The 20695-nt window shown below is 47.4% G+C and overlaps 2 pseudogenes; both read right to left on the bottom strand.

Moving 5' to 3' along the window:
- Positions 1-16784: 16784 nt before the first annotated feature.
- Positions 16785-17947, bottom strand: LOC139005692 (E3 ubiquitin-protein ligase RNF113A-like; annotated as a pseudogene).
- Positions 17948-18438: 491 nt separating this feature from the next.
- On the bottom strand, positions 18439-19992 carry LOC139005691 (pleiotropic regulator 1 pseudogene; annotated as a pseudogene).
- Between the last annotated feature and the right edge of the window lie 703 nt (positions 19993-20695).

Genomic DNA, 20695 nt, shown 5'->3' with positions numbered 1-20695 from the left:
TTTACCTATGTATATAAAAGCCCAGCAACCATGATGGCAGAGCGACCAGAATGACTGGGACAACTGGTGGCTATGACACCCACTGCGGCAGCCAACCAGCCTGATCCAGGCTCTGATTGCCCCCCACCACTACCCCTACTCCCCCCCTACCCCCCACCCCCTATCACCTCTAGTCCCCCATCCCCACCTCCCACCCCCTCGCCCCTCCCCTTTCATCCCTCCAGCCCCCTACCTCCCAGCCCCTCATCCCCATCTTCTCCCAGCCAGCCAGGCCCAATTGGCCCCCAACAGAAGGAGGAGCTTCAGAGTGGTGGAGGCAGCGAATAGAATACACAGCAGTCTCCCAAGCCCCAAGTCCTGGCAGGGAGGGAGGGGCAGCAGCAGGGAGCACCAGCCAGTCCGGCCACCACACCTCCATCCCCCCAGTCGCCATCACCATGCCTGGGGATGCCAGCCATGGTCATGCCACCCAATCCCCAAGAAGAGCTGCTGCCACTGGCCGGCCCCAGGTCCCAGTGGTTTGGGGACCAGGAGGTGATAGATCCTCCCTTCCCCCAACTGGTGAGCGGAGTATGAGGTAACCTGCAGCCCAGAAATACCTGAGTGACTAACCCTGTACCTTATATGGACTATACATTGGACCACCAATCCACACCTGCCAAATACCCTCAGCCCTTGTTCCTATATGGACCATACAGGAAGGCACCAATCAGTGTGCGCCGAGTACACTAAGCCCCCACCCCTTCCCATTCCGCTCCTCAAAAGGCGTGCCCACCCCTGCACCAGTTGCTGTCCTCCCTTGCTAGACAGCCTGGCAGGTGCTTCTCCTCTAACAAAGCCTGTAGTCTGGATTTCGGCCTCTGTCTGGTTTTCATTTTTGGTGCCGGGATCAGGAGGAAGGGGAGGATGAAGCGGTGACACCAAAGGGGTGAGGCTGGCGCCGCAGGGGGAGAGCCCGGCCAGGGGCTGGGCGTGGGGGCCTGCTGGGAGCCCGGGAAGTGGCGCCCCTGGAGCTGGGCTTGAATCCTGCCTGACCACTGACCCTTGTCATTGAAACTGCATCCACAGGTAAGGTGGGCGGGTGGGCACTACAGCCCCACAAATGGCGTTGGGGACCCGGGTCCCCTGACTGCCCCCTCCCTGAAGTGCGCCTCTGCACCTTCCTCAGGCTCCCCACCTTGAGCACCAATCCAACCCCCCCAGCCCCCCCTCCTCCCAGACACACACACACCCTGCTTCGCCACAGGCGACTATAAATGTTAGCGGATCAGTCGAAAACCTGAATTTCATTTTCCCAAAGACTTGGAAGGAAACAAAACACTATTAATTCTTTTATTTATGATCATTATTATTCTGGCCTTTAAAGTGGTCCCCAGAGGCAAACCGCAGCCCCTGGCGCTGGAGGCCCGTGGACAAGTTTCTTCCTTCTGCCAAGGGGTTGGGGCTGTTAGGGGCCTCTTGGCCGGTTGCGATGATTTGGGGGAGGTGGGTGTTTGCGGGCCAGCGACCAGGATACTGACAACAAATCGTTGGGCAGGCCCGCCGCCCCTAAACCCAGCTCTGTCCCCGGCAAAGAGCTGACTTTACCAGGCCCTTAGTCATTCCCTCCACAAATCGCCACACTCTACTCCCTCACAGATCGCCACACTCTACTCCCTCACAGATCGCCACACTCTACTCCCTCACAGTCCCTAGGCCCCCCCCCCCCCCCATCCTTCATTTCTCCCTCTCTCCGCACAGGAAACAGATATCCCAGGGTGTGTATGTCTAATTCAGGAGGGACAGCGTTGCCAGAGGACTGGGGGTTGCCTTTCGTTCCCAGCTGCCCCGATAGACTTTTGCAGGGAGCATTGAAACTTGCAACCCCTTCGGGTGGCCGGCCTGGCTGTGGTGTTACAGGACTTGGGTGGTGAGTGGGCGAAGTTCCGCTTACGGGCAGTCTGCACTCTCCCGGGCTTTAGAATATTGCCCTGGGTTCAGCCTCCCTTTGCCTGACTTCCCCGGTTGGGGTCCCCAGAGGGGACCAGGGTTGCGGCAGGCACGCTTGGGGAAGAGCCGCTGGCCTGGTGGTGCTGTTTTTCTAGGGACTGGGGAAGAGGGCGCTGTGTTGCGTGCTCTGAGAAAGCTTTGTTGTGGTGGAATGGAAATGTGTAGCTTTGGAAATACAGTGGGGCCTTGACTTACGAGTTTAATTCGTTCCGTGACGGAGCTCATAACTCAAATTACTCGTATGTCAAATCAATTGTGAACGAGTGAGACAGGGGATGCTGGGCTGATGTTGTGGCGTTCACTGTGACGTTCGCTGCACCAACTAGCGGTGGGGTATCTGAAGCTGGCTCGTAACCCGAATTTTAGCTCGCAACTCAAAGCAAAAAATCGGCGGGGAGACAGACGGCTCATATCTTGAAAAACTCATTAGTCGCGACACTTGTAAGTGTCCCCCCACTGTAAATAGCTTTTCAAGGCCTAGAGTGGTGGGCCCTCCCAGCGGAGGGAATAGGCAGTGGGACTGGCCTTTGAGCTCTTGGCAGCTGACTTAGGGGAACCCCTTTCTTAAGCCACCGCTCTTACTGGTCATGTGGCGTGGCTTTAACTCTGCTCCAGCACAAGATTTGAGCTGGGAGAAGGAGGCTTGGGGAATGCGTTGAATAAAATGGCAACATTCTGAAGGGAAGAGAAAAAGTGGCCATCTTTCAAGCAAAAAAAAGAAAAGAAAGACTTAAATCTGAAAAACCCATTTGTCCTTTGTTAATTACTATATGAGAGTTTGGGGGTGGGGGTGAGGGGAGAGGATAAGACTAAGATGGCCTAGGCCAGTGGTCGGCAAACCGCAGCTCGGGCTCACGAGCCACATGCGGCTCTTTGACCCCTTGAGTGTGGCTCTTCCACAAAATACCACATGCAGGTGCGCACGTATCGTGCGATTGAAACTTCGTGGCCCATGCGCAGAAGTCGGTTTTCGGCCTGGGCGAGTCTATTTTGAAGAAGTGGCCTTAGAAGAAGCGGGGGGTGTTGGTTGGTCGGGCGACGGGAGACGCGGCAACAGGCGGGCAGTGGGATAGGCAGCGCGGGGGAGGTGCACGCGATTCATGCAGGAGTTGAGTGAGCCAGTCAGTCAGCAGTCTCATTGTGCAGTGGTTAGTGCTAGTCAGTCTGCAAATCGCTCCCAGGTGACAAAAGTACCTACTTGAAGCATAAAGTTACCTGTATTTTTCCAACCAGCTGCAAATCCTACAGGTATTTTTGTCATCAATGTAAGAATTGTAATTATTTTGTGTTGGTGGCTTTATTATTATAAAATGAGGATGTTTTTAGTAAAGGCCAGCTTAGGAGTACCCTAATTAAGTTAATAACAATGTACCTACCTATATAGTTTAACTTTAAAAAATTTGGCTCTCAAAAGAAATTTCAATCGTTGTACTGTTGATATTTGGCTCTGTTGACTAATGAGTTTGCCGACCACTGGCCTAGCCTGTCTTTCAACTTCATCTAAGTAAAGGGAAAACAAAACTCTTTATCATTGCACATTAAGATGGCAAAAGATAACAGGTAAATAAAGGTACCTTTCTTGTTGGGTGACCATTACCATTCTTTGATGAGGGTAGCTCATGGTTCAGAACCTTTATCATCATCAAAGTAAATTATTTCTTTATAAACATGGCCTACCTCCCCAGAATCACCAGGGTCGGGAGGATTAGGGGAAGGAAGCCAAGTACCCAACCTTCAGTAATACTATCCACTAAAATAAATTGCTATTTTTACAATGTTTACAAGAACTCTGGCTGTCACAAAGCAGGCACTTGCAATTTTCAACATCATCATAATAATTATTATTGTAGAAATATTGTACTTTGTTAGCTGTCATAGGGGTTTCCTATCCTAAGCAAGAAATCCTCCTATCTAGTAATAGGCAAACATGGTAATTAACCGTAACTACGCTACCCTTCCCATTGGCTAATCATCGAGATATGCAAATTAACTGCCAACCAAGATGGCGGCCGGCAGCCAGGCAGCTGAAGCGAACAGGAGGCTTGCTTGCTTCAGTAACGGAGGAAGCCAAGGTTCTCCGCCTGCCGCTGCTGGCCTCTGAGCTGCAGTCTAAGCAACTATGTTGCAAATATAGAAGCTAAACAAGCCCGCCGGGCTCAGAGCTGGAGTCGCAACAAAGCTTCAAATACAGAAGGTAAACAAAGCCCAGAAACCTGCTTTCAGCAGCCGAGGTCTCAGAGCTGGAGCATAGCCTCAGAGCTAAAGCCAGCTCTCAGCTCCAGTGACAGCCATAGAAGGTAAATAAATCCCAGATTAAAAAAAAAGAAAAAAAGGAGAGGTTGGGAGCTTCAGTCACCCACCAGCCTGAAAACGGCCCTCAACCCCTCAACCAGACTGGCCAGGCACCCCAGTGGGGACCCCCACCCTGAAGGGGGTGTGACCAGCTGCAAACAGCCATCATCCCCTCATCCAGGCTGGCCAGGCACCCAAGTGGGACCCCCACCCTGATCCGGGACACCCTTCAGGGCAAACCAGCTGGCCCCCACCCGTGCACCAGGCCTCTATAATATAGTAAAAGGGTAATATGCCTTCCAGCACTGGGATCAGCAGAGCCACGAGGCCTCCCGAACCCAGGATCAGCAGAGCCTCGAGGCCTCCCAAACCCGGAATCAGTGGAGCTGCAAGGCCTCCCGAACCGGGATCAGCAGAACTGTGAGGCCTCCCGAACCCGGGTTCAGAGGATCAGTGATGCCTCCCGGCACCAGGATCAGCGAAGCAGCGAGGCTTCACTGCCCCTGTGTCAAGCGGAGCTGCAAGGCCTCCCAGCACCGGAATCAGCAGAGCAGCGAGGCCTCCTAGCACTGGGATCAGCGGAGCCACGAGGCCTCCTGGCCCCTGGAGCAGCGTGACAGGGGGCAGCGCCCAAACCTCCTGATCGCCCTGCAGCTCTGTGTGTGACAGGGGGCGGGGCCACAACCTCTCTATCCGCCCTGCTCTGTTCATGACAGGGGAAGGTGCCCCAACTCCCTGATTGGCCCTGCTCTGTGTGTGACAGGGTGCGGCGTCCCAACCCCCCCATGGGCCCTGCTCTGTGTGTGATGGGGTGGAACCACAACCTCCCCATCGGCCCTGCCCTGAGTGTGACAGGGGGGAGTGCCCCAACCCCTTGATCGGCCCTGCTCTGTGGGTGACAGCGGGCGGTGCCCCAACCCCCTGATCGGCCCTGCTCTGTGCGTGACAGGGGGTGGTGTCACAACCTCCCCATCGACCCTGCCTTGAATGTGACAGGGGGCGGTGCTCCAACCCCCCAATCGGCCCTACCCTGAGCGTGACTGGGGGTGGCATCGCAACCTCCCAATCCGCCCTGCTCTGTACATGACAGGGGGTGGCGCCCCAACTCCCCAATCGGCCCTGCTCTGAGCCCGACCAGGGGCTGCACCTAGGGATTGAGCCTGCCCTCTGCCACCCAGGAGCGGGCCTAAGCCAGCAGGTCATTATCTCCCAAGGGGTCCCAGACTGTGAGAGGGTACAAGTGGGGCTGAGGGACACCCCCCTCCCCGCCGCCAATGCACAAATTTTTGTGCACCAGGCCTCTATAATATATAATATAATATATATATATCTGTATTTATATCTCTTTTATTATACAGGACACTTGGCTAGTATGCAAAGTGTCCCCTCAGGAGTTCAACCAGGAGACCAGGATTTCGATTGCTTTCTATGATGTGTGCTGAACACCAGGGGGTGGCACAGAACATGGCGGGTGACCAGTGGCAGTGGGGTGCTGAGGGAGCAAGGGAAGGAGGAGGCAGGGAGGCGGGGAACCTGATTGGCCTTGATCGCCAGCCAGGCCTAGGGACCCTACCCGTGCACCAGGTAGTATAAAATAATATTGAATGTCGCCTGTAGTTGAAAAAAAAAACACTCTGGGAGCAACTTTGAGTCTCTATTCTGTGCATTAGATCTTCAGAGTTTATTTATCTACTAGTTGCACATGATTTGCTCTTAGTGCCTTCATGCTTATTGATTTCAGAGAGGAAGGGAAAGACAGAAACATCGATATGAGAAACACATCCATTGGTTGCCTCTGGTCAGAGAGGAACTTGCAACTGCAGTACATGTTCTATTTGGAATCGAACCTGGGACCTTTGTCCACAGGCTGATGCTCTATCCACTAGGCCAGTGATGGCGAACCTATGACACGCGTGTCAGAGGTGACACGCGAACTCATTTTTTTGGTTGATTTTTCTTTGTTAAATGGCATTTAAATATATAAAATAAAATCAAAAGTATAAATCTTTGTTTTACTATGGCTGCAAAGATAAAAAAATTCTATATGTGACACGGCACCAGAGTTAAGTTGGGGGTTTTTCAAAATGCTGACACGCCGAGACATGCCAAGCTCAAAAGGTTCGCCATCACTGCACTAGGGCATGAAATTAAAATTTTTTAACCAAAAGCAGTTTATGGCAGGTAGTCACATCCTAGGCTAGAATCTGCCCTGACAAAAGTCAATCTTTACCTTAACTAAACCTTTCTGTTGTCTTTTGCATCTACAATAGCCTTCCTTTGGAATGTCAGGTCAACTCCTTTTTCCAAACCCCTTAGGGCCATGCCCCAGGGCCCAGACCACTAATCCTCTCATTGTTATTGTTATCACGCTGATTGTTGACTGTTAACCATCCAGTACCCACCCACGTCTGTCATTTTAGTTTTCATCCAATCCTAGAGGTTTCCCCTCTTTGCTTTCTCCCATCTTCCTAATCTATCACCAATGCAATATATAAAATAAGGTTTATAACGGCCAGTCTCTTTGAGATTTTGCTTCCCTGTCTAGTCGACAACAGTTTGGCTCAAATAAACCCAACAATTCTTTACAGGTTTTGAACCTTTCTTACAAAGGGAGATCCAGATTATTTGTATTAATCCAGCCCTTGAAGGAGGAATATATTGAAGCAAAAACTCCTCAAACCAGAAGAGAAAGGACCGTAGCTGCCCCCAGTGACAAAACAGGAAGGCAAAAAGGGAAATCTCTAAGTGTGAAAACTGTCAACTGCGCACAGAAGGTGGAGCCCCAAGACTCATCTCGGGGACCCGGGAGTCAGAATCCATTTGGGATAGACTGGACTAGGAGTCTGCACTGGTTTCCTATCAGCGTTTTCCCATTAAAAAAAAAAAAAAAAATGTCAGGGCTGGAAAAAATAACAGAAGACAAGGAAGTTTTGAAGCTAAACGTCGTAACTTTTCACTAACCTCTGAGGACTTTCTAGCAAATTTCCCCTCCAGGAATGTTAAACAGTGAAACGGCTTCATCTGCCTGAGGCTTTAAACCAGAGAATGTACCTTTAATATTCTAACCTGCCAGTTGTAATCTAGGACCTCAGGAATCTTGGCTGCACTTTCTTATCTGCTGACCCCACCTTTTCTCTCCAGGTGTCTTTTCTTTCTTTCTTTCTTCATTTAACAAGTATTTATTGAATGCTCTCCAGGTGTCTTTTTTAGATTAGAAATCTTTTCACCCCAGGTACCTGGCTGGCTTCAGGTCTGGGGAGAGAGTCGCAGGCAAAAATCCAAGTTTTGATCTCAACGAGCATGCATTCTGGTGGGAACAGAAGACAACAAACCATAGATCCAAAATATAGGGTCTGTTAGTGAAAAGTATTCCAAAGAGAGGGAAAGCCTGGGAAGGGAGACAGGAGGCCCTTGTTTTGGAACATTGTCCAGACCCCGGGTTAATGAGTCACATGAGGCGTACCCTCCACTGCTCTCTGACCGCGTCTGGCGGGGCGGCCCCAGGGGGCCTGGGACCCTCCGCCCCTGCGGGCCCCCCTGCCCTTGGATGCCCTTCGCGCTGGCTGCCCGCTGGCGCCTGGAGCTGTCCCAGCAGGAGGCTCCCCAGGCTTCCAGGACCTTCTGTCCTCATTGCCGCCCGCGAAGCCCGACAGGCAAGGTGGGTGGGCAGCACTGACTCCCTCCCTCTCCACCCCCTGCCCCCCCCCCGTCCCCGCCCCTCCCCCCCCGTCCCCGCCCCCCCCCCCCCCCCCCCCCCCGCCTAAAGTTGCCTTCCTTTGTGGGGATCCACCCTAGTTCTTGAAATTCCACAATGAAGACTCAATATTCCCAGGGGTGGAATCTTGCCTCTATTGGAATGACTTAATGTCCTAGTGGAAAACATGGAATGACTCTGCAATATGACAGCCCGCTGGAGAGCAGCGTGCAGGTCAGGGTTCATGGGCAGAGGGCAGTGTGAGGGACAGATTTCTCAGTTTTCGGTGTGAGTAGAGCTAGCTGGAGTCATAGATTAACTGGTTAACTAGTCAGTGAGGTTTATCAGAACAGCAAATACTGTCAGCATGCGCAGTGTGGTGTAGGATGAGATTTCAGGAAAGACTGGTTTCTTCCTCTAGTTATGGGGTGCCACGGAACCCGCAGCAATGCTGCTGGGGCACCAAGTGGCTCTGGGGATCCAGTGCAGAGATGAGAGGAAAGCCGGGAGCCTGTTTCCCTCACTTACTGCCCTGCCTTCGCTTTTGGAGAATCTACAGTTTATCCAGGGGTGGGCAAACTTTTTGACTCGAGGGCCACAATGGGTTCTTAAACTGGACCGGAGGGCCGGAACAAAAGCATGGATGGAGTGTTTGTGTGAACTAATATAAATTCGAAGTAAACATCATTACATAAAAGGGTACGGTCTTTTTTTGTTTGTTTGTTTTATTCATTTCAAAGGGGCCGGATCCGGCCAGCAGGCCGTAGTTTGCCCATGGCTGGTTAGCCTGTGGACAGAAAACAAAACAGGGGTTCTGTTATAGGCGCTGGTGTCAGACCAGACCTGGGGTCAGCAATCTCAGTACTGGGGTTCTGGCTAAGAAAAAAATTCAGGGCCACGACTCAACGTCGCTAGAGACTTATTAGGCAAGTAAATAGAAAGTACACTGGGAGATTAATGTCCAGCGGGCGGCTCCAAGAGCTGCCCTGGAGAGAGGGCTAAGGGCTCCTTTTAACCCCTCAGAGGGAAGAGGGTAACGGCTTTCTCCTTCAAACGGACATATCGGGGTCTGTCCAGGCATCTTCTGTTCTTGTGTGGGAGTGAGATGGGGCTTTCCTCCAGCCCCCTTGTCTTTAGGGGTGGGGGAAGGGTCTATCACATGGTTTCACCACGTGCCAGGGGAGAAAAGGTCAGGAGACTCCCACCTGTGTGATGGGAAGAGAGGGTGGAGAGGAGGGCCTTAGGGGCGAGGTCCTGATGAACAATACTTATCTCCAATACTTGCTCTGCCAGTTTTTTCCATTGCTAGGTGTTCGGGGCATTCTGTCCTGGAGACCTTCTGTGACTGGCCCATAGTCCTTGTTCTGCCCATGTCTGTCTAACTGCCCACCATAGTTCTATGGAAAGTAATGTCACAGGCTGATCGTACATTCCTAACTGGGCAGGCCATGGTGGAGAGCCACGCACCCCCGCATGTAACTTTTTTAGTGAAAGGGTTTAAGCTAGCCCTGTCCATTACTCTTCCGAGTCTAGGTTAACACACCTTAGAAACACCAAAACTAATCTCCCTCGAAGCGGGTATTAACCCTCAAGAGAGAACAAAGTCTTGTAAACTATCCTGTAATCCAGTCCTCACCTTGCTTTTTCCCCACCTACAAGCAATCTTTCTTACGTTCCCTCCTTAATTATGTTCCCTCCGTTTAATACGTAAAAGAAGCTGGGAAACTGTTATTCTCTGGAGCATTTGAAATCTTGCTCCCAAGCATATGTTGTCAGTTTGGCTCAAATAAACTTCTTTCTTTTTTTACTATTTAAAATTAATTTATTAAAGCATTTTTTCCCAGCCAGTGTTGCTCAGTGGTTGAGTATTGACCTAGGAACCAGGAGGTCCCAGTTTGATTCCTAGTCAGGGCACATGCCTGGGTTTCGGGCTCGATCCCCAGTGGGGGGCATGCAGGAGGTAGATGATCAATAATTCTCTCTGATCATTGATGTTTCTATCTCCCCTCCCTTCCTGTCTCTAGACTCAATAAAAACATTAAAAAATAATAATAAATTTAAAAAAGATACCTGTGAAGTACCAGAAATAATACACCTCAAAGGGTGTATTAACCCTTAAGAGAGCACCTAATCTTAAGTATCCTGTAATCCAATCCCCACTTTGCTTTTTCCTGCCTCCATGTAATCTTCCTTATGTTGCTTCCTTAATTTCAAATGCATAAAAGATTCTGCAAACTACTATTCTCAGGAACATTTTTCTCAGTCCATTGAAATCTTACTTCTGTGGACGAAAGGGGCCATATGCTGACCTGACAAGCTCAGGAGAGGCCTGCTTGGCAGTTTTGCAGACCTAAAGAAACCACAAAGGATGGTCTGAAATTAAACCTTAACTAAAAGCAGTTATGGTGGGCAGCTACGTCCTAAGCCGATATCTTCACTGATAAGGTCAACCTTTACCGTAACTGAGCCTATCTGCCTTTCTGCATCTAAGATAACACATCCTTGGGATGTCTGGGTAACTTGTGACTTCCCTTTTTATGGAGCCCCTGGGGCACGGCCAGGTGTGCTGGGCCCAGGACAGAGGCCGAAGATTCTTTCATTTATCATGTTAATTGTTCCTGCACCCACCTAAGTAATGTGTCCATCATTTTACTTTTTGTCCTATCCCAGGGGTTTCCCCGCTTTGCTTTATCCCTCCTTCTTAATCTATTACCACTGAATTTCATGTAACTCACCTATGTCCCTCCTTTGATTGCAATGTATAAATACAATGGTAACCCCCCCATTCTTCGGAGCACTATCTCAATTCGTTGAGATTCTGCTTCCCGGCATATGTCGACAGTTTGGCTCAAATAAACTCACAAAAATTCTCTACAGGTTTCAATGTTTTTTTTTTTTTTACGTTAACACTTCCAGGCATATCCTCTGTTTGGCTCAAATAAATTTTTATAAAAATGGTCTACAGGTTTGAAAGTCTTTACATCAACAGATTTGAGATCAGAGGATTATCCTGGATTAACCAGGTAACCACAAAGCTCCTTATAGAGGGAGTTGGAGAGGCAGACGGAAAAGACTGTGTGACAACAGAAGGAGAGACAGAAAAGGTAAAGTGAGGGGAGCCTGGAGCCAGGAATGAGGACAGCATTTAGAAGCTGGAATAGGCTGGGGGTGCATATGATCCCCAAGAGAACAAACCATCAATGTAAAGAAGTGCTTTTGTTGCCACTTGGGCATGTATATTTTATACTCATACGTGAAAAGTCACAAGTATTCAGAAAGAATGAATACGTCCATTTGCTTCCAAGATTATTTTAGTTTTGTTTTCTTTTTCCTCTCCCTTAAACTTGTAAATCCTGCCACTATTTTTTCTTCCTGCCGATATTTTTGAAATAGCAGAAAAATTTAGAGATCCTAAATCTGAAGAGGTCAGAGGTTAATCCCAAGAGTAAAGGTCATGAGCAACATCTTTTCTATTGTCTTCTGACTGCTTAAAGGAGAATACTTTTAAAAATTTGCTATCTAAGACTTAACAAAACATGATCTTATCTGTTGTTGTTTTTTATGGGAAAACGCTGATAGGAAACCAGTGCAGGCTCCTAGTCCAGTCTATCCCAAGTGGATTCTGACTCCCGGGTCCCCGAAATGAGTCTTGGGGCGCCACCTTCTGTGCGCAGTTGACAGTTTTCACACTTAGAGATTTCCCTTTTTGCCTTCCTGTTTTGTCACTGGGGGCAGCTACGGTCCTTTCTCTTCTGGTTTGAGGAGTTTTTGCTTCAATATATTCCTCCTTCAAGGGCTGGATTAATACAAATAATCTGGATCTCCCTTTGTAAGAAAGGTTCAAAACCTGTAAAGAATTGTTGGGTTTATTTGAGCCAAACTGTTGTCAACTAGACAGGAAAGCAAAATCTCAAAGAGAATGGCCGTTATAAACCTTATTTTATATATTGCATTGGTGATAGATTAGGAAGATGGGAGAAAGCAAAGAGGGGAAACCTCTAGGATTGGATGAAAACTAAAATGACAGGCGTGGGTGGGTACTGGATGGTTAACAGTCAACAATTAGCGTGATAACAGTAACAATGAGAGGATTAGTGGTCTGGGCCCTGGGGCATGGCCCTAAGGGGTTTGGAAAAAGGAGTTGACCTGACATTCCAAAGGAAGGCTATTGTAGATGCAAAAGACAACAGAAAGGCTTAGTTAAGGTAAAGATTGACTTTTGTCAGGGCAGATTCTAGCCTAGGATGTGACTACCTGCCATAAACTGCTTTTGGTTAAAAAATTTTAATTTCATGCCCTAGTGCAGTGATGGCGAACCTTTTGAGCTCGGCATGTCTCAGCGTGTCAGCATTTTGAAAAACCCCAACTTAACTCTGGTGCCGTGTCACATATAGAAATTTTTTTATCTTTGCAGCCATAGTAAAACAAAGATTTATACTTTTGATTTTATTTTTTATATTTAAATGCCATTTAACAAAGAAAAATCAACCAAAAAAATGAGTTCGCGTGTCACCTCTGACACGCGTGTCATAGGTTCGCCATCACTGGCCTAGTGGATAGAGCATCAGCCTGCGGACAAAGATCCCGGGTTCGATTCTGAATAGAATATGTACTGCAGTTGCAAGTTCCTCTCTGACCAGAGGCAACCAATGGATGTGTTTCTCACATCGATGTTTCTGTCTTTCCCTTCCTCTCTGAAATCAATAAGCATTAAGGCACTAAGAGCAAATCATGTGCAACTAGCAGATAAATAAATTCTGAAGATCTAATGCACAGAATAGAGACTCAAAGTTGCTCCCAGAGAGTGGTTTTTTTAAACTACAATTGACATTCAATATTATTTTATACTACCTGGTGCACGGGTAGGGTCCCTAGGCCTGGTTGGCGATCAAGGCCGATCAGGTTCCCTGCCTCCCCGCCTCCCTGCCTCCTCCTTCCCTTGCTCCCTCAGCACCCCACTGCCACTGGTCACCCGCCATGTTCTGTGCCACCCCCTGGTGTTCAGCACACATCATAGCAAGCAATCGAAATCCTGGTCTCCTGGTTGAACTCCTGAGGGGACACTTTGCATACTAGCCATATATATATATATATATATATATATATATATATATATATATATATAATTAGTTTTAGGTGTATGCATAGTGGTTAGACATTTATATAATTTACAAAGTGATCTCCAGAAAATCTAGTACCCACTTGGTCCCACCCAGTTATAACACTAGAGGCCCAGTGCGCAGATTCGTGCACTGGTGTGGGGGCTTGGCCTGCAGGGAGTGGCCCGCTGTGGGAGCGCCACTCATCCTGGTCAGCAGAGCAGTACTCCCACTGTGGGAGTGCACTGACCACCAGGGGACAGACGCTCAATGCAAGAACTGTCCCTTGGTGGTCAGTGCACATCATAGCAACTGGTCATTCTGCCATTTGTTAGCTGGGCATTTAATAAATAGGATTAGTGACTATTTCCTATGTTGTACTTTATATCCCAGTGACTATTTTGTAACTACCAATTTGTATTTCTTAATCTCTTCACCTTTTTCCCCAACTCTCCTCCTATCTGACAATCCTGTTAGTTCTTTGTATCTATGAGTTTGTTTTGGTTTTGTTTGTTCATTTATTTTGTCCTTTAGATTCCACATATAAGTGAACTTATATGGCCCAGTCAGCCTGAGGACTGAAGGGTCCCAAGTTCGATTCCAGTCAAGGGCATGTACCTACATTGCAGGCTCTAAATGTTCTCAATGTATGCCCTCCACTGTGCAAAAAAATCAATGAAAGGAGTGGAAGGGAGAGGGAGAGGGAGAGACAGAGAGAAACACTGATGTGAGAGAGACACATCCATTGGTTGCCTTCTGCATGCCCCCCTCTAAAAAATCAATGAAAAAAATATTCACAGGGGAGGATTAAAAAACATAAAAATAAAAAATAAGTGAACTCATATGGTATTTGTCTTTTTCTCTGTCTGATTTATTTCACTTAGCATAATACCCTTGGGGAGGAGAGACAAACTTTTCTCTGTAAGAGAAGGTTCTTCTGGCTGGTCTAGTAAATCAAGTAGACATGAGAGAGATTAGCAATAGAAAATAAACAAATTTAATACATACGTATGCATGGGAACACTGTATACATAAGAGAGTCAGAGACTCACATGCAGGAGAGGTTCAGAGACAGAAAGGGGATCAAGATACTAGTATATAGAAGCATTCTGAACTGGGGGTGAGATAACACATCTTGGGGGCTTCAAAGGGTCATTGTGGATAAGAAAAGCAGACCTTTAGTAAATAGGAGTTTTTCCTGCCCTATAGATAGGCCAAAAGAGGTTATCTCTGATACTTTCTTATTATGGACAAGGCCTCTGATTCAAGTTCTTCCAGTCATTACAGAGAAGGGCAGAAGTTTCACTTGAGGCTGAAGCTAACATTGCCTTTAGCTCAAAGTAATCTATATACCACTGAGGCATATCTTGTGTGGCTGGTTCTGAACCCCCACACCTCTGGGTCCATCCATGCTATTGCAACTAACAGACCAGATCTTAATTAAAAATAAATAACATGCCCAGTTTCCTCATTTATATTAAACATTTACACAAATGACAATGGAATAACTGCCAGTACCTACTTTCTGTCCCATAATCTTCCACTTGGAATTATGTACTTAGCTACTTTTGACGTCATGAAAAAATATAACATTCAGAACTAACAAAAACAGGAAAGAGAAAGGTTTGAAGGCAATGTTTCCCATAATAGTGGATTTTAAAGCACGTTCTCAATGTATGCCCTCCACTGTGCAGTGTTCTGGACTAGCACAGTAGGTAACGCAGTGGGTAGAAGGAATCCTCCACCTGGGAAACCTCCCACTGTCCATGATCACCTGTTTAAGGGCAGGCCTAGTTTGACCCTGAGACCAGACTAGTGACTTGGGGGTAACGGATCTTAAATTTCTTTTCTTTCAGCTGACACTCAAGCTGTCTCAGAAGCACTAGCAAAAAACCTTAGTAAGTTGAGTCTCAACCATAGTATCCAATTCTCTTCCCTTCCACAAAACCATTCACCCCAACAGCAGGACAGAGAAGAAGAAATGCCCGAGTATGTAGTGGGGGTGAGTTATGGCCTGGTCTACAGGAGGAGACGTGGAGTGAGGACAATGGCAAGTCTTAAAAGAGACCTCAAAGGACTGTTTCCAACATGGCTGAGGAGGAGGAATGAGGCTATTCAAAACCGCAAGAAGAAAAGGGTGAGTTTATGTGATCTGGGCCTCCAGTTCTCCCAAGGGAGGGAGGGTGGGGATGCTCATAATGTAAATATTGTCTTTTTAGAGCCATTTTAGGCTCACAGCAAAATTGAGCAGAAAATGCAGAATTCCCATGTACCTTCTGACCCCACACGCTCATAGCCTCTTCCACTATCAGCAGCCCACACCAGAGTGCCAGTGCTTTAGGTGATGAATCTACATGGAGGCATTATTGTCAACTAAAGTCTATAGTTTACATTAAAGTTCACTCTCTTGGTGTATGTTTACTTGTCTATATGCTGTCAGAAACCAGATGCTCATGCCAATAATACTGGGTGGTAATGGACAAACCCCTGGTTGACAACCAGCAGCTGTTACTGCCGGAAGCTGGTCCATCCTTGCTGCTTGACACAGTCGCTACAGGAAAGAAACATCTGCACAGCATATGTTTCAATGGACCTGGCATATATGGCATATTGTTCTTAATATGTTTGCTCCCTTTAAGCGCCATGTGTTTTGACCAAGGTCACCTCTCCGAGAAAGGTTGTTTCCCCAGGTGGGGATCTTTCCCTGAGGTTAGGGAGGGGATACAACCCCTTAATTAAGTGCCAGGCGGGTAGTTAAGCTACATAATCTTTACTCCCTGGAATGGAGATAAGAAACGCCCTAACCTTTGTAATAGAAATTGACAGGATTAAAATCGGCTGGTATAAATACGGATGTAACAAGACAATAAACATCAGATCCTCATCAGTTCCTAACCAGAACTCCGACCAGAACTTTGGCTGGAGATCCTGGCTATAGGTCCTGACTAGGCTGCTGATCAACTGAAGGCTGTCTTCGTGTCATTCCTTCTTCGCCGACTCCGTCCACACCTTTGGGGACCCCTGGACCTGCTGGGATTGGACCCCAGCAAGGAAAGGAGAGGGAAAGAGAGATAGAAACATCAATGATGAGAGAGAATCATTGATCAGCTGCCTCCTACACGCCCCCTACTGGGGATCGAGCCTGCAACCCAGGCATGTGTCCTTGACTGGAATCGAACCTGGGACCTTTCAATCCGCAGGCCCATGCTCTGTCCACAGAGCCAAACCAGCGAGGGCCAAATGCTATTTAGATTTGAGGGAGCATTTGATCATTTCATTACTGATAACACAATCCTTTTTTTTTTTTTTTTTTTCCCCAGAATGAACCTGTATTTCAATGTGGCTGTAGTCACTGCTTATTACATCCAGGTCCTTCGTCTGGTGTTGCTGAGAATTATGACATGAAGTCATTTTAGGCATACACCGTGTTCTTGTACTCATTTAAGTTGTAACACTTTTTTTGATGTATTTCAATTTTTTTTTTATTTTTTTATTTTTTGTAGTGGAGGAATTTGGGTAGCTTTATTGCAGGGCACCACACAAGAAGAAGTGGAAGCTATCACTTAAAAACCCAGATCACTGATGGCTTAAAAATGGGGAGTTTTAAAGGCAAAATATCATGAGTAAGCACGAGTAAAAGGTTCAGGGTTGTGGGCTGCGTTGTTCATTGGTCAGTTCTTGTGCAAGCTTCAGCACAAGAAGCTTTAATCTCATTTTAGTTCGTGGTGGCATCCTGTCCAGGGTCTTCTTAACGCCAGGTGGTCCTTTCTGCTTAATGATTTCTGCAAGACATCTTGATGCTTTCACAAGCCATCTATCCAGGAACCTACTTCATCACCTGCCTTTTCCTCAGTCAAGTTCCCATCCTCTTCTGCATCCTGATGCTTATCCAGTTTAGCAATCAATTCTTTCGCTGGATTGAAGACACCATTGGTCTGCTGGTCACAGACGTAGCAGCGCCGGGCCGTGCGGAAATGCTGCAGTGCACAGCTCTCGCAGAAATAATGCCTGCACTTGGTGACGACTGGGTTTTGGAAGGACTGGCGACAGATGAAACACTTGAATGGTATTTCCTCGCAATCGCTTCCCACTTCATAATTTTCATCTTCATAGACACCATAGCGACCCTCATCAAGCTCACGTTCCATCTGCCACCCATGCTTGTAATCTGATCGGTCATGGAGGCAATAATTTGCAGCTGTCTCCGAAGCCGCAAAAGCCAGTCTCCTTAGAGTCCTTACAAATGTGGGGCTGGTAATCCCAGCGCACGGTGGCACGTAGATGCTCGGGAGCTCGGATGGGGCCCTTCGGCACCATTCCGGAGGAAGCATTGCCCATAGATGTATCCTTGGGTTTCATGTATTTCTGATAGTTATTGATTCCCCGATAGATCTTGTCATCTTCCTTGCCTCTCAGCACCTCCTGGATCTTCAGGCTGCGCTCAAAGATGGCTTTGTGGGTCACGCTCCGTTTCTGTGTCTAGCTCGTAGACAGCAGTCGCCCCCATATCCTCTGGCCCCACGGGTTTCGCCGAGCGGGTGGACTTGTAGAACCACAAATTATTACTGGAAGCCAGTACAGCCTCCTTCCCCTTCCCATCCCCCTCCTCCTCCTCACTACTCAATTCACAGTAAACCACCTTCTGTTTACCACTGCCACGGGTCTTCCGTATCATCGGATTGTGGGTCGCCCGCTTCTTTTCCCGGCGGACCACAGTGCAGCCTGCGTTGTCGCTGTTGCTGCTGCTGTCTCAGGGCTCTGGGTCGCAGATCGGGCGCTTCCTGCGGCCTTCAGGCCCCTTTCGCCCAGGCTTTTTGAACAGGAAGGTGCACACCTGATCCGTCGCCTTTCCCGGGGAAAGTTGCTCCGCCATTGCGCAGCCCCGTGCTCCGAAACGGAGGCTTCGCGTTACTGCACGCTCCGCCCAGAAGCCCGAGCCAAGGGCGCCGTGGGAAACTGAGCACTCGGGTGCGCGGGTGCGCCGCTCTCTATTTCAATTTTTAGTAGCAAATGTGTGTATAGGGCATCTTTATATAAACTTGAGGCATATCTGAGACACGTGTATTCTTGTTCTTTGAATTTGTTGGGGTCCAACCCCAGCAGGTCCAGGGGTCCCCAAAGGTATGGACGGAGTCGGCGAAGACACGGAGACAGCGTTCAGTTGATCAGCAGCCTAGCCAGGATCTCTAGCCAGGATCTCCAGCCAAGTTCTGTATTTTATATATTTTTTTATTTTTTATTTTTTTTTGGAAGACAGTACATTTTATTGTAAAATATGAAGCAGCAATGATTCGAACATGTGAGTTTCTCCTAGCCAGAGCACAGAATGACTGGATATCCACCAAGCGAATAAAAAACAAAAAACAAAACGCCATGAAGACAAAGTCACATTAAAATCTCTTTCTCTTGATAATTTCTGGTTTCCAGCTGACTGGATGAGTTTCTTCTGTCGCTGTATCATCCTCTCTGTACACTTTAATGGTTTTATCAGCTTCAGCTGTTAGTAACCGACTTTCAGACTGATCAAAAGCACAAGCAAATAATCCTGATTCACTGTCCAAAGACCCAGGCTGCACAGCTGCATGAACTCTCTGGAAATTGTAGCCAGTTCTCCAATCCCAAAGATGCATGGTTCCATTGTCAGCTCCAGATACGAGCACTCCATCAGAATTTACTGTCAATGTGTTAATAATAGCATTATGACCAGAAAGATTTTGAATGAAACTTCCATCAGGGAATTTCCACTGTTTTATGTTATCTGGAGAACCAGATGCAAATGTGTAATGTCTTGGATGTAACACCACAGCTCTCACTGACTTTTTGTGATTTGTTAATGTGACTCTGGTTTTTCCAGCCACCAAATCCCATAATCGTATTGTAGTGTCGTGGCTTCCAGTAATAATTTGTGGTTCTGCAGCTTGACACCTCACTGTAGCAACTGCATTTGTATGTCCGGATAATGTATGTACACTGGCTTTAGTTCTCACATCCCAAATCCGTGCAGTTGAATCACGACTACAGGTTACCAGCACATCAATTGTCGGGTGCAGATCCAAACCATACACTGCACTCAGATGTCCATGATAGTGCCTTATAACCTTATTATATTCAAGATCCCAGCATTTGACCTGTTTGTCTTCTCCACAGGAAAATAGGTATGGGCTCCTCGTGCTTACTATGACAGCACGAACTGTATTAATGTGCCCAGTTAATGACAGTTTCAATTTGCCACTAGCCAAGTCCCAGATCTTTATAGTTCTGTCAGCAGATCCAGTAACAAACCACTGATTTCCAGGTTCCACAGCAATACATCGAACCCAGCCAAGATGCCCACTGATGACCCTGTAGAGTTTCCATGGCGGGTGCCACTGGGGTTTTGGCATTGTCGGGGCCTTCTTTGCCATGAGTGCAGAGTTCTTGGCATTGCCACCCTCCATAACAGCCAAAGTCATCCCTGCAGGCTGTGAGCAGTCAGAGCCTCCAGCAGGTGCAGCACGATTTGCATTAACCCTGGCCTGAAAAGAAGGTAATGCTACAGCTAAGGACTGTGCAGCTGATCCACTTGGTATTCTTTGGATCTTAGTATCTGCTGTTAAAGCAACCCCAGGTCCTGGTGGATAGGGATGTGTACCGGTCACCAAATATTCAACTCCTTGTCCTTGATTTGCAGGATATTGTTTATGACCATATGAATCTGATGCATTCTGAGGACCGTTCTCTTTAGAATTTTCTTTCAAAGTAGGCATGTGCAACACAGGACCATACTCATTCCGTAACTTGATTGCCATTTTTCGTTTGTGACTCTCTTTCTCCAAAGGCACAGGTTTTCCATTATCAGCTACAAATATGTCATGGGTCCTCTTCAATGACCTGAACACAAGTGTATGCACAGAATGCTTCTGTACCTCCTCGACCATGATGCTGCCGTGTTTTCTGTGGCTCCGGCAACAAATAAACCAAGTTCTGTAATTTATTGTCTTGCTACATCTGTATTTATACCAGTTGATATTAATCCTGTCAATTTCTATTCCAAAGGTTAGGGCTTTTCTTATCTCCATTCCAGGGAGTAAAGATTATGTAGCTTAAGGGTGATTGTTCATAGTTAAAGTGGCATTTAGTTAAGGGGTTTTTTTTTTTTTTTTTTTTAAATTAAATCTTTATTGTTCAGATTATTACATTTGTTCCTCTTTTTCCCCCCCATAACTCCCCTCCTTCCAGCTCCCGCCCCACCCTCCACCCTCACTCCCCACCCACTGTGTTCATCCATAGGTGCATGATTTTTGTCCAGTCACTTCCCGCATCTCCCACACCCCTTTTTCCCCCAAGAATAGTCAGTCTATTCCCTTTCTATGTCCCTGATTCTATTATAATCACCAGTTCATTCTGTACATCAGGTTATTTATTCACTTGATTCTTAGATTCATTTGTTGATAGATGCATGTTTGTTGTTCATAATTTGTATCTTTACCTTTTTCTTCTTCTTCCTCTTCTTAAAGGATACCTTTCAGCATTTCATATAATACTGGTTTGGCGGTGATGAACTCCTTTAGCTTTTCCTTATCTGTGAAGCTCTTTATCTGACCTTCAATTCTGAATGATAGCTTTGCTGGATAAAGTAATC

The sequence above is a fragment of the Myotis yumanensis genome, unplaced genomic scaffold, assembly GCF_028538775.1.
Source record: "Myotis yumanensis isolate MYYU_CA2020_CCGP unplaced genomic scaffold, mMyoYum1.0.hap1 SCAF_3, whole genome shotgun sequence".
In the NCBI taxonomy this organism is placed as follows: domain Eukaryota; kingdom Metazoa; phylum Chordata; class Mammalia; order Chiroptera; family Vespertilionidae; genus Myotis; species Myotis yumanensis.
Note: the sequence above shows the minus strand (reverse complement) of the source record. Positions and strands in the feature narration are given on the sequence as shown.